We start from the raw sequence: 15,631 nt of genomic DNA on the forward strand, positions 1-15,631 counted from the left end.
TTTCAATTTTTATCCTTATTGAAAAAAAATTACTGGTTTGTAGACTCAGTAGAAGTTTTTTTTTTCCTTTTTTTTCCTGGTAGTGCTCTTTACCCCTCTACTTTTATTTATCATCTTATTTTTTGGTACCAGAAATGTGCTTGCCCAATCTAAGAAGACTAGTGTAAAGAGAAATTGAGGTTGATTTTGCATGACAAAAATTTAATTTAAAATTGATGTAGTGGAATAGCTGATTCAAGTGTTAAACTTCATGTGTGTTTGTCGGTGTGTTTACCAGAACCCAAACTGAGGATATCAATGAATGGAATTGTCACTTCTTTTCATCTCTTAGCTATAATTTCTGTGTTACGATTTCTAGATTCCACATACACATATAAAGCTTTTTTTTTTAATCTGGCAAAGATTGCACAATGGAGTATTTATGGATGTCTTAACTATTAAAATAACCCATTCTGGCATATGACACACTAAAACAATAATAAAACGTTCAACAATGCAGACCATTGTTTTCTAGTAATATTTGAAAATTGAGAAGTTGGTGTTCTGAGGTGAATCTCCGGCCAACTAACTAAACCACTTTCAAGACATTATTGGATGTCAACAATATTATCTTATTACGATTCCCATCTTCTGTGAACTAAACAAGAAATGCATTTTTATAAACCCTTTTACCTTTATTGGCTTAGTTATAACTAAATACCCCATTCTTTAAAAAAAAATACTGAAATAATGCCCTGAAATTAGAATGGCTGTACATTACATTTTAAGGTTTAGGTTTAGAGGGAAAAAAATTAAGACTGGTCAATGAGATTAGTGTTGGGGTGGGGGGGAGAAGTCTGCAATTAGAAGTATCCTGGGGTTATTAGAGATAACAGTGCTCATATCCAATTAAGATGAAAACCATTTTACCAGTTTAATGTGCCACCTCTGGCAGTTTGGGTTTATTAGTTTTATCAGACTTGAGAAGTGAAACTTGAAATGATACATATGCTGTGTACCAAGGAGATAAATGTTAAGTCTTTGGGATAATTGGTATAAAATAAGATGCCTCAAAAGTTATTGATTAACAGGCACTGTCTTCTTTAGAAAAAAAGGGACACATAGTGAGCATTTTAGACAGTACCTTCAAAGAAGTGTAACAACATTTCTGAAGAAAAGGAGACATATGCCCTTTTTGATACCCCCCAAAAAAGTTATGTAAGATATTCACATAAGATGGGATCACTTTTTAATTTTATAGAAGCTCTCCCATGCTTATGCCTTTAGAAGCAGTAATACTTAAGCTGAGGTCAGGAGAGATCTGGATTTGGAGCTTGCTTCTGACATTCGCTGATTTTGTTTTCATGGGCAAGTCATTTGACCTATTTGAGCATCTATTTTCTCTTCTGTAAAAGGGTATAATAATACCCACAGAACTTACCTTGAAAGATTGTTACAAGGATCCAATGAGATAATGTAGTAAAGCATTTTGCAAAACTTAAAGCCACTATCTAAATGTCAGCCAATATACAAAACAAAACTTGGACAGAGGGAATATGTCATAAGCATCAAGGTTAGCTTTCTTTCCTTATAGAATAAAGGATATAATAATTATTTATTAGTAATCAAACCTCTTAGACTATTTTCAAATTTTCAAAATAGAGTAGAATAAAAAGGTAAGTTTCTTTCCAATTAGCTTCCATGCCCTTGTAATATTTCTGCAGTGGTTTTAATTTTTCAAAGTTTTTTTTCAATTTATCTTTACATTTCTATAGTACCCATCTGAGTGCCTCAGAATGATTAAAAAACAAACAAATACATAAACAATAAAGCTTTCCACTTAGGCAGCAATAAAATCACTGTAGCATAACCTCAGTAGATGACTCCATGACTAATAAAATTCTTGTCACTCATGTCTGAAGCAGCGGGCAGAGTGGGGGTGTGTGTGGAGGGGAAGTTTTCACTCTCTGGGCACAGGGTTCTGAATGCTTGTCTTTGGGAAGATCTATAACATATTCTGAAGAAGGTGTGATTCCTGGGTGACAATAAATATTAGGTGATATTCCAGATATGGCCATCTCCTGTGACAGGACAGCTCTTCCTATTCAGAACCTATCAGTGACATGTTAGAAGTAGCTCAACTCTGTGACCCTTCTGGAAGCTAAGGCTGCATTTCTTACTTGTTGGGGAGTTCCCCTCCTTACATGAACGCTCTTCTGCGTCTTGCCACAGGAAAGGATCTGATTGGGAGGAAGGGGTGGGAAGAGAGGGAAATGTAGAGTCCTGCATTGCTTCTTACAGCTCAGGCAGACCTGTCCTGTGGGTGTGAAGGATTACATTGTCAAATAGGGAGAGAACAGATAACCCCATCAGGGTGGCCTGTAGAAGTAGAATTAGATGCCTGATGCTGAGTCCATGAAGTAAATACAGGTTCCCCTTTCATGGGAAAAAATGGACTTATGAAGAAAACTTTCATGGGTTGCAGAAGGGGTGAGTACACTCAGAAGAATAGGTCGTGTAGTCGCTTTCTGAATAGATTTCATAATTTCCAATTATGTGTGGCCAAAAGAAAGATGTTAGGGTATAAAACGAAGGTAATGTTGTATTGGGATATCTTCCCCCTGCCAAAGTAGAGAGATGCATCTGTCCAGGACAAAACACATTAGACTCTACTACATTGACGCATCTCCTAGAAAATACCATAAAAAGCAGTGTTGAAAGAGGCATGAAGTTTGCAAAAATATGTGGGGACCTTAAAGATAGTCTAATACAATCCCTTAATTTTACAATTGAGGAAATTGAGGACCAAAATGGTTAATTGCCTTGAAGAGCCAAGGTCAGGTCATCTAACTCCAAATCTAGCCCTCTCTAAAAATGGTTTGGAGCCAATGATTCAATCACTGTTATAATTTTTCAATGAGTTTTCAAAATTTAGCATTCATTTGGATATATAGTGCTTGGATAATGTTTTGAAAATATTTCTAATCTTTTAATATAAGTTTCTTGAGTATAAGCACTATAAACTTAAATTTAAATCAGAGCTTATTAGAGTTTCCATGTACACGAATGGGGTTAATCTCTAACAATATTGAGTAACAATCACCAGTTATTATACTAGTGATTTCTCTATTATAAGGAAAATGCAACTTGAGGTCATAAAAATGTATAGAAGACACGACCTTTGATATGTGAGAGATACAGAATGGAGCACAGGAGCAAAAACTATTACTATACTATCCAGCATCAATTCAACAAATATTATTGTTGTTCAGTCATTTTTCTGTTATATCTGACTCTTCTTGACCCCATTTGGGATTTTCTTGGCAAAGACACTGTAAGTAGTTTGCCATTTTCTTCTCCAGCTCATTTTACAGATGAGGAAAATGAGGCAAACAAGGTTAAGTAACTTGCCCAAGATCACACAGCTAGTAAGAGTCTGAGGTCAGATTTGAACTCAGGAAGATCAGTCTTCATGACTCCAGACCTGGCACTCTATCCACTTTGCCACCTAGATGACCCTTCAATAAACATTAAGCACATGCAATCCCAGGCATTGGGAATAAGGAAAATAAGAAACAGATCCTGAATTCAGGGAACTTGCTATCTAATGAAGGAAAAGATGTGTTCACAAGTAACTATGATATAAAGATGTTTAAAATTAGCGCCAAGGAGAGATCCAGGATATGTGTTAAGAAATTTGTATAGAGAATACTTTGGTTGAGGCAAGGATGAGGAAAAGTTAGAGAAGGCTTTATGGAATAGGTGATACTTGAATTGGGCCTCAAGGAAAGGATTTAGCAGATGAGATGAGTGGCAGATCCCCAGGCATAAGGAACAGCATGAGCAGAGGCTTGGAAATTGTCAGAGATATCAGTGGGAATACAGGACAGGCAGTTTGGCTGGAATATGAACTGTTTGGTGGCATCAGTAGGTTAACAGCTACAGTACACGAAGCGTCACGGTTGAGTAGAAATAACATTGTATTAGGAGGTGGGAGATGTGAGTCTTAGTTCTAGCTCTGTAATGGACAGACAGAATGAATGAAGGAAGGAAGGAAGGAAGGAAAGAAGGAAGGAAGGTAGGAAGGAAGAAAGGAAGGAAAAAGAGAGAAAGGAAGGAAGGAAGGGAAGAAGGGAAACAAAGGAGAGGAGGTGGGAAGGAAAAGAGGATGGGAAAAGGAGGGCATAAAACACATGTGAATAAAATATAAGTTAATAGTAAACTACAGGTTCATTCTCATTAAGGAGAGGAATATTTATGTACCCATAAAGGTTTAAAAATAACTAAGCAGAGGCAGCATTGACTTAGGGTTAGAGGATAATGAATCTGCAAATCATCATTGATTAAGCTATGAACTCCAGATATCATCATCTTAACTAAAGAAAGTTTCTTCACCTTTATTTTCTTAATTTTGCTAAGGAGATTCACTCAATTAATATTTATTGAACACTTACAGGATACATAGTATTCTTGTAGTGTATGTTCTCTGTGCTAGGGAATACCTGTTCCCTTCACAACAAAAGGGAAATCCTCTTTCCCCTTCCACCCTTTCTTCCGAAGCCAAAAACCTCTATCTTTCATTTATGGTACTTCCCCCACCCCCCCTCCCCCCCACACTACTTTTTTCTCTTTTCTGATAAGAGAACCTGAGACCAGTGTCATAGCAGACATCATGAAGCTCCTTAAAGTACCCTAAGAACATGGGGTGTATGGGGTTTTCAGGAGGACTAGCACTTCAGGTGTGAGGGCTTGCCAAGCCTTTTTCAGAGCTGGTCATCCATTTTTGGTGTCCACCTGATTCACCCAACTCTCATCTGTGGCTTCAAGAAGTTGGAACATGTGCAGCAGCCAGACCCTGGTAAAACTATCTCAGCAGATAGGCTAAACCAGGGTGAGGGTAACTGAAAAGCCTCAAACCCCTTGATGAGTTAGGGGTTGTAAACCCCAAGCATGTGAAGACTTTCCCCAGAAGAATGGGTGAGACAGCAATTTGTTCAAATGGCCATGAAGGTGGCTGAAGCAGGAACTGTGGAGAGCTTAGAGCTTGGTGAAATACTGAGGATGCCAAGGTCATCCACTGCATCCTGAGCCATCACCAGTCATCCTAACTTTTGTCCTGCCATTCAACTTTGATGACTCAAGAAGAGAGAGTAAGGCTGATAGCTTTGTGCAACTCTGTCTCACTTAAATCCGATTCACACACAAGTCAAGACATCACCTGTGATGTCACTGGTCCTCTTTGAAAATAAAGGACAAACAACAAAAGCATATTCAGGATACCATCTGCAGTAAAAGAGTTCCTCAGCCTAGTGCCACTTTATTCAGGCATAGAAATAGTCTGTTATGAATTGTCCAACTTTCTGTGGGGTTATGGGAACCTAGTGTCCAGAATCAGGGAATTTGGTAGTTTTTATATATGATGCTCCTGTCCATAACTGCAAAAATGGAATTACTGGTGGCACGAGTCAGGGTGTCTTCATTAGTGTGGCTACAAGCTCAGATGGGAGAGGATTTCTAATCTAGCCATCGATCAACAAGCATTTATTAAGGGACTACTATGTGCCAGGCACTATTCTAGGTGCTGGGAAAACAAAAACAAAAACAAATGGAGATATTTCCTGCTCTCATTGTCCATTTAGGGTTTACTGGGGTTAAAAGTGTCAAGGTATCAAACTTCTGCTTGATTATTAAGTTATAAAAGGAGAGGATAAGTATATTTGACAGTGATACTCACAAATCATAAATGGGGCAGTATATGAAAAAATTAGAGAAATGACTACTGACTATATCCAAGATGATTTGCTACCATAAGCCTGAGAAACTCTCATAAAAGACCATTAGACCAGAAAAAAATCATAAGTCCTTATAACTCTTTACCCAATTTTGTTGCTCACATTTGGACAACAAAGTTTGTTTGTTTTAAATTCGTATAATTGAAATTTTTACTAGACTGTAAATTTTGTGCTTTAAAGTGCTCCACTTGTCAATTTTCCTGTAAGAGAGTTCTTTTTGATAGCATATTCAGAGATTCAAATGTTATTGTTATTAGAAGGCTTTATTTAACTTCAGGTATTATTGGTTTTTATTGAAAGTTTAAAATGTCCTAATTTGGTTTAAAACAGTAACTCCTAATTTTTCTTCAAAATATTTTATAGCATTTGACTAAATTTTAAAGGAGCACTTTGTGTATCCTCGTCCTATTGTGGTGCCCTACTTTATCTTACAAATATTTCTAGATCCCTGTTTGTTTCTCTCTATTCCCAGAATCCAAATCAAATGATTGTCAGCCCCAAGCTTCCTTGTCTTCAGAGCATTACCTTCAGTTTCTTTGCCTTGCCCTCTGCCCCCTAGTTTTTCAGTTCTCCTTCTAAGACTTCAGACTCAGGCATGACCCAAAGTAGAATCCACTTTGGAAAAGTGCTTGTTTATATCTTATTCTTTGAGTCCTCTCTTTTTAATTCATATTTTTGGGGACCAAAACTCCTTAGTAAGTGAACTTTAAAAAAATTCTTCACATTATGGGTAAAAGAAAAAAAAAATCCCAATATTGCCAAAATCTCATCTAGCTACATGCCTAAGCAATGGACTCAGTATTCTTACAAAATTAAAAAAAAACAATATTCTTCTAAAATATTTTAAAAGCCACCTACTTTTAAAGCACTTTTAATTTATAAATTGAATTCAACAATGATCCAGCTAAAGCCTAATAAATTGCCTGTATTTTTTACATGTTTAAAATTTTAAATCTGTGATTTCTTATAGAAATTCAAATATTTTATATATGTTGACCTTTAAAAAACAAAAACCAAAATGAAATTCACACCACAATTATTACTGATTAAGAAAGAATGTGAAATGGAATTTAATGCCGTAAGAGAAAAATTAGCCAAATAAGCATTTTTAGAATATAATCTTGGTAACTGTATGTAGTGGCTTTTATAACTTTTATTGACTATATTTATTATAGGAAAATTACTTGAATGCAATTTGATTAAAAAAAGAATTCTGATATGAAATCAAAATTGGTTTCAAATTGTTTGAATTTTAAGTTGTATCTGACCTTTTAATAAGAATAGTGTCAACATGAAAGTCATGAGAAGAGGCACCAAGAAAAATGGGGGTGGGGGTGATATAATAGATTAGCTAATTTCCCCTCCTTATATCTGAATATTTAACATGAAGAGAAAACCCTGTTCTATTTTTCAACTGGAATAACAGCAGTTTCTGTTTCTAACCTGGGAAGAATGTGGTTGGGATTGAAAAGCACCCCTGTCCTATTGTTAGACTCCCCCAGCACTGATCCTTGCTTTTAACATCATAATGCAGGATGCTCTTTACTGGATTATCTTGAGAAGGGATTAACTCCTTCAAGACTTCTTAGGAGGCAAGGTGTTTTGAGCCCTAAATACACACCAATTGCCTGCTTAACTCTTCATCTTATTTTGAAAACTGCCCAGCTGGAATTCAAATTCTTTTCCATAGAGCTGAATTTTATTAGTAGCAAAGTTTGAGTTGGGGGCAGCAGATGCTAAATATAAGCACTGTTCTTTTAATCTTGTGGGGCCAAATGTTTCAGCTATTTTACTGAGGCAGTCCTGGCAGGATAAGACTCAATCCAAAGGTTGCTGTAACCATTGCAAGCGCTAAAATACTGTCCCCATTTCCTAAACTTGAGACATAAGCTTTCTAGAACAATTTTTTGCTATAGCCTTCCCCTGTAAATATCACTCTATGTAGACCCAGGTATGTAAGCATACATATGCATATATATGTATACACATGACTATTATACCTTGGCTTTTAACATCATTATCAATATTAGGTTTTTTGTGGGTTGTATTTTTTTTTGGTCATGCTTGAGGTAGACTATAAATGCCTAATATGAAAAAAAAAGCCTTGAAAAGAGGACTAATTGCTCTATAATTTATAATCAAGTGGCTTCTTCAACCTATGCTTCTTTATCTTAATAACTATTCATTTCTGTCTACCTAATTGATTGGAACTGAAATCCTGCATTTGTTCAATGTTCATCTTACCCCTCATCTAACCTTGTTTCTGTTATTAACCTACTCCATTGTGTTATCATTTGATTTGCAAAGAAACAAGGGAGACCTTAAAAGTTTTCCTGCTTTCCTATTACTTTTCTGCTTAATTCAAACTTTCTTTCTGCATACATTATCGGATAAAACTTTTTTTTTACTAACAGAATATTCTCTCTTTGAAAAAAATTATTCAATAATTCCGCATATCTAAATATAGGAAAATGTAGAGAGACTTTTCCTTTTCCTTTTTCTAGTTTATTTTCTATGAAATAACAATATTCATCACCTAAAAATTATAAAACATTGAATTGAATAATTAAAATAACCTATCGTAATTGACTGAAAAAGAGGAAGAATGTGAAAAGGAAAATATTCGTTTTGAGAGAAGTGAGATTTCTCAATTTTAACCAACTGAGAGGACCCAGGTGCACTTTTATTGTGAACTAAACGAAATACACTCATTCATTTTTTTCAATAATAACTGTATTCTAGAGACTGTGCTTTAATTGTAAATAATCCTCCACATTCTTTCAGTGTAAACTCTTTAAGGAGTCATGAATTTTATTTATACTCTCTCTCTCTCTTTGAGGGTCTTTTGTTTATTTGCTGTTTCGTTCTTTGTGAAATAACACTCCCAGAGGAAAATCCCCCTCTCTGCTTAAGGAATTAGCCCAGAGACAAAAGCAGAGAATTCTTTAAGCCTTGTTTTGTGCTAAGAGAAATGTTTGACATTTCTGTGGAGAGGTGTTTAGTTTGGATTCATTAGGTCTTAGGGACTCTTTTCTCTTTTTTGGCCTTTCAGTTTCTGTCACTGTTTTTTTTCTGTGTTTGGTAGACTGAAGAGAATTTGCCAGTGTGTAATTAGGTTTCCTACATTTGAATAGCAAAAATCCAGTTGTGTTTTAAATGGGGAGTCCAAGTATTCCCCACTCTCAGCAGGCCCAAACCTGAATCCTCCTTTCTGGTGCCTGCTGGAGTAAAGAAAAGTGCAGCAGGAGGGGGCGGGGGGGGGGGGGGGGGGGGGGGAACGCTTTACCAGAAGGTTATGTAATGATTGTAATAAACACCTCTAATAAGCATCCTTAAACATAGGCACCATACCACCCTTCCACAGTTCTGTTCAAGAGGGCAAAGGTCTTTATTTAAGGCAGTAAAGTTAAAGCACAGAAACCCTAAAGAGCTTTGATTTTGTTCAAACTAAGGAGTAATTAATAGATGCTCCTTATATTCCGATTTGGATCTGAAATTTTGTATCTGAAAAGGACTTTAGAGATCATATAGTCCAATCATTTAATTTTTACAGATGAGGGAAACAGGATGGGAGTCACATTTGTTTGAAGTACTGTGACTAGAATCCAGGTCTACTGACTATTCTTCCACAATTCCATGGAATTTCCACTATTTTCATCATTTTAAGTCTATGTATTTCCTTTTCAGTGATTTATTTGAATCCTCTCTGCCTGGTACTGCCTGTCACTACTATTACATTGAGAAATACCATACTTGCCTGAGATGCTGTGAAAAGTGCACCAAGGACTAAAAGTCAAGAGATCAGCATTTTAATAGTGCTGCTCCTGCCACTAATTACTTCGTTAGCCTTGGGCAAGTCTCTTCATCTCTTCCCTGCCTCAATTTTCTCTTCTGTAAAATGAAAGACTTAGACTAGATGTTCCATAATATTCCTTCTAGTTGTAGCACCAAGTGAACTTTTGGCATCTCACTATAGCTGAGATAGATTGAATGCTCCTTAAAATATAGAGACGATTGGCCAGGTTGGTGATTTCACTGTGATGATGAGACCTTACCAAAAGTTAGAATATGGCCATTTTCATAAAGTAAAGGTCAAAGAGTTTCCAATGCTTTTTTTTTCATGTTTTCTATTTAGCTGTGACCTTGTGTTCAAGACATATTGGTTTTTCCTTCCTGTTTTTATTCTTGCCAATAATAAAGAAGAAAAAAAAAACCACAAGACTCCATTTAAGAACAGGTCAGAGATTAGTCATTTCTGAGTCTCTACTAGCCACAGAGGTTGTATAGGCTCCCTTCCAAATAAATCCCAATTGATGTTCCAAAGCTCTGTGGTCTTGGCCCAATGGCCTATGACTTTGAGCTTCAAAAACATGCCCTCAGGCAACTTCAGTGCCTTATGTTATACATTCACCCCACACTTCTGAGTGTGATGAAGTTAACAGGGCTATGTAGGAGCATGATCACTGAGTCCTCACTATTGACATCCTTATTGGGAAGAGAGCTTTCTCTGGCTGACTAACAATAACCCTTTGGCAGATTTGGCTGGGAAATCCTTAACCCAAAACAAAAGACAGAAACATTGATGAAAGGCAGAGTATCCATGTTTAAATGGTGAGAAGCCTGAGAATAACAAAAGTCTCAACTAAAGGATTTCTCCATTCTGAACTGAACCTCACTCCCCAATCACAGTTCCCTCTTTTCTGAAACCTGAGAAAATTTAAATTACAGGTCCCCCAAGAAAAATTTTATGGAGGAGTTTTTTTTTCCCTTTAACATAGCACCCTTCACAAATGTCTTCACTAGTCTTCATAGCGGACCAACTCCTTTTCGTGGGGTCCCAAGTACTGCCATGTTTGCTCTAGAATTTCTTTAAGCATGGATATTCCCTACTACAGTGAAAGGTATGGTGGACCTTTTTAGTCACTCCTCTTAAGACTGGGATTCAAAAATGTAGCTAAAATCACATAAGCATCCCTCATCAAAAATCACCTTGAAAAACCACATGCCTCATGGAGTTTTATTTCTAAAATGAAGAGAGGAATGGCAGAGAATGAAAGGGCTGCAGTATCTGTGGCTTGAATCAGTAATCAATAAAGTGAATGGAAGTACTATACAAACAGAAATGACAGATAAGATGCTGGAGAAAATAAAGAATTGTTCAGGACAATGGACTTGGAAATTAAGAATTCAAGTGGGATTAATCAGTTGCAATTGAGAACTTTTTCACAAAACAAAGAATATTTTGCTCACTATATTCCGCTGAGGGTGCAGTGGAGGAGAGGACAAATGTCATTGTATGAAATTTTGAAGTATATCAACAGAAATTCTGTTTTTCAGGTTAGTCAACTGGATTGTCTATTCTGACTTGACCATTGAATTAACTTCACTGAGAACATTTCTGTAGCATCTTGCAATTAAGGAACATGTTTTCACCTCCAGGGATGAGATACTATTTGGTAACCCTGACCAAACTCTGACTTGACCAGTTATTCTCTACCCTGAATGATTGATGCTCAGTTCTCATCACCACAATATACCATGCCCAACCAATTATCAACAATTGCGAAACTATTAGTGTTTGCATGTGTGGAAGCTAAGAGAGTCAGAAGAATATAAAAAGGGGTAATGCAGAATGATTTTCAGTCCTCTATGCTGATGAGCTTTATTCAATAATTTTAAGAGTTGGGGGGAAAATAAAATTTAACTTTTGACACTGTAGGAAACATCATAAAGGACAATTTTGCTTTGGCTAGATCAATTACAATAATCTGATAGGACTTTATTCTCACAATGCGTGATTTCAGTCCATCATATGCACATAGTAGGGTCTTAATAAATGTTTGCTAGATTAAATTGTTGAATCACAACTATATAAATAGTCAGGAAGAGAAAAAGGTGTGATAATGAGTATCCTTATTGAAATGCTAATGAGTAACCTTATTGAAAATATACCAAAAAAATAAGAGAATAGAGTTAACATAAAATATGTCTTATGATTTTAAAATAATAGTTATATCTGCATTAATTCCATCATTGCTAATGCTTCCTTTTCCATATAATAATTATAAAAGAAGAATAAAAACAGTTCAGAAAAAATATTAGTAGCAGTAATAAAGATAACTAGCATTTATACAGCACTTTAAGATTTACAAAACACTTTACATAAATTATCTTACTTGATTCTCACATGCTACTTATTCTCATTTTATAGATGAGAAAATTGAGACTGGGAGAGTTTGACTTGTCCAGGATAACACAACTAATAAGTGTCTAAGGCCTGATTTGAACTTAGATCTTCCTGACTCTAAGTCCTTAGCACTATCCACTGCATTATACACCAACTCTTTGACAATGTATAAAATAATCTAGCTCATAGTACCACTGACCACGCCCCCAGCCCTCACTCCCACTTCCACAATGAAAGGAGGGAGGTACATTTTCTCAGCTCTTCTTTGGAGTAAGCTTGGTCATCATAATTACACAATTTTCAGTTTTGTCTCACTTTGTGCTCTTTCCTTTTACATTTTTTTTGTAGTCCTCTTATGTTGTTATATTGTTTTCCTGGTCCTACTTACTTCACTCTGTCTTAGATCATATACTCTTAAAGAAGAGTAAATATTCTATCACATTCAGATATCACAATTTGTTTAGCCTTTTCCCAATTGATGGGCACCTACTTTATTATTCTTTGCCAGTGTGAGAATATGCACATACATGCACACACACACACACACACACACAAAATATTGCAATGAATATTTTGGTGAATAGGGGACTTTTCTTTCTATACTTGGCTTCCAAACAATAAGATCTCTAAGTAAAGTATATGAACATTTTTGTGACTTTTTAAGCTTGATTCCAAATTACATTTCAGAACAGTTGGACCAATACACAGTTCCACTAGTCTATTCAGGTACCTGTCTTACCACAATCACTACAAAAGTAACTATTTCCATCTTATATCATCTTTACCAATTTCCTGGATATGAGGTAAAAATTAAGACCTGGTTTGATTCTCATTTTTATTATTAATTATTTAGAATAACATTTTACTTGATTTTTAGTAACTTCCAATTCCTTGTTCATATTCTTTCACCACTTATCCATTGCAGAATGGTTCTGGTCATATATTTGGGTTAATTTCCTATATATTTTGATATCAGACCCTAATTAGAGATTTTTGATACAAATACATTTCCCCAATAAATACTTTCTCTTATTAGCTGTAATGCAAGCATACTTAGCTGTCAATATTGTCTTCTGTTAAAAATTGAATGTTAATGATGTTCTGAGAAGATTTATGATGTTAGTATTGTAACTTACTGTTTACTGGTGCATTTTTCTGTTCATCTCATATAATATCACTTAACATTATTTCCCACACTTGAAAAATATTTACCAAATATAGTAAGTTTTAATGTACAAGAAAGGCTGTCCAGAAAAGCTTCCATGCCTTGACTCACAGGCCTCAGCCCCCTAGGATCTCAGTGTGCAGATTCAATGCCTTCAAATACTGGAACCGTTTAAAACCAAATGTGGTTCTATTTTTTTAGGTCTCCATGTAAACATACTTCTTATCTTCTAAACAAAAAAGCTACTATCTCTGCATAGCATTCCTATTATTTGCTAATTATTCTTCCGATAAAAAAAATTTAAATAAACATGATCCTTAAACTTCTTAATAAAAAATTGTCTTCTTTAGCCCACTATAAAAACTTGACATAATTTATGATTAAATATGGACTTGTAGTTCTAAGACACCACACAAATTAGCATTCCTTTTAGGACAGTAACTTTTTTTTTTTTTGCAATGACCAAACCATGCCCCATCCTCCCTCACATGCTTGTAGATAAGACAAAATGACTTCAAGCATTAAAGACGTTAATGTGATTATGTCCCATATTTTCACTTGATTTCTAACCATGCTTGCCTCTGTGTGAGGTCTAAGATGCTCTGGTCTATATTATAAGAAAACATGTTTAATTCCCAAAGGGAATTGCTGAAGCCAAAAGAGATGTACTTTTGAAGACTGAACTTTGGGAAAATCATTTGAAGAAATATTAAAACCTTAGAAAAATTCTATAAATATGCATTAAATATATCTTAGGCTTTAAATCATTAGCATTTAAATGAATTGAATGAAACTTAATGACATTTCTAAGTTTTAAACACTGTTTCTATTTCTCTAAATACAAACTTATAACTCTATAAAATCCGAAAGTTTCTTTTTCTTATTCTTAACTTTGATAAAATGTAGAAATCAAATGTTTTGTTCATATGAGCTAACAGGAAGATTTTGTATGCTATTACCCAAACTCAGTATATAATGGAGCAATTTTCCATATTTGATGTGAATTATGAATGTTCATTTGGAGATATTGTTTCAGATGTGATCATCTCTGTTATTTTTTACTTTTAGAAAATAAAAACCTTTTTTTCCCCTAAGTTGACTGTCACTTTTGAAATGGAAAACATGATAAATTATGGCCCATTTGCCTTGCTATGCTTTATCAAGCTCATTAGAGATGATACATGATCTGAACTTTAGAGAAGAAAAAGCACAGCACATGGGGCTCCTCTTTCTTATCTTCTCTGTTTACTTCTGAAATCTTGCTCGTTTACTTGTTGCACAAACTGACCACCTATTAAGGCAAAACTAGTCTTGTCTGTGAAACTCATGGTTTTCTTCCAAGACAGACCCAAATTTGAGCTGTAAATTCTCAAAGGGTGATGTCATCTCCCCGTTTTGATACATGTAGCTCGGAACATTTCCTTCTACATTTCCATTGTCATGTTATGCAAACAAACAACTTCATGTTCATGTGTAGACTAAATGGCAAAGGTTGCCTTTTTAAAACAGTTTTCCAGAGAAATATTCTCAGAAGGTAACACATGTTTCCAAGACCTACAGTTAGCCTCTCTTTAATGAAAACAGCTTTCATCCATAAATTCAAACAATCCTATTCCTATTTTAAAACTATCATGCTTTGCTAACTATTCATTGTTAAAGGAAATTTAATTCATTTAAGTAGACCTTATTAAAGTGTCAAATACATTTTAAAAGAATGTTGGAAATGTTAAAAAATAACAAGGACTCAAGTTTAGTGCTTGGACTTTTTATATCTCTTTTTCTTAATTTCAAAATTTTAATTTATTGTCAAAACACAGAAAAGTTTGCAATGACTAAGGCCACGGAGGTGAAATTTTTCCTCAAATTTGTTTGCTTTATAATTTCAACACTAATACCAAAGGAATTAGTTTATATCAACTAGTTTAATGAAAATAATAATTTTTAAACCTTAGATATAAAATTCGAAATTTATTCCTAAAAAAGAGACAAATTATTTAGGGTTCTCTTTCAGTAATAGATTTTTTAGCATTGGCATTTAGGGTTGATAAGCTTTTCTGTTCACATTACATGGATATATTTAATTTAAATGATATCCACATTTCAGAAAGCATCTTACAATTGCAATACAACTTATTAGTATTACCTATACTGATTTATCATTCCCAATCAATACTAACTTTTTTTTTACCAACTTTTGAGCCAGAGTGGGCCTGTACAAATATATAAATAGAGATAGAGATATTGAGAAATAGATAGTCTATATTGTATTATATGTGAATGTAAATTTACACATATGTTTATCTATATGTCTGTATGTGTGTATCTATCTATCTATGTATGCATGTGGAATTTTAGGCCCAAGATTAATTTTGGGGGGGGCAGGGAAACAATTTTCTTTGTATGTGGGGGAGGGAGGAGTGTTGTATTTGCAGTTGTCAATGAATGTGAACTGACAACTACTCTCTAACTTATAGTTAGAAATTTGCTAGGGCACTGAGATGTTGAGTG

The sequence above is a fragment of the Vombatus ursinus genome, unplaced genomic scaffold, assembly GCF_900497805.2.
Source record: "Vombatus ursinus unplaced genomic scaffold, bare-nosed wombat genome assembly UNPS02009205.1, whole genome shotgun sequence".
Classification (NCBI taxonomy): domain Eukaryota; kingdom Metazoa; phylum Chordata; class Mammalia; order Diprotodontia; family Vombatidae; genus Vombatus; species Vombatus ursinus.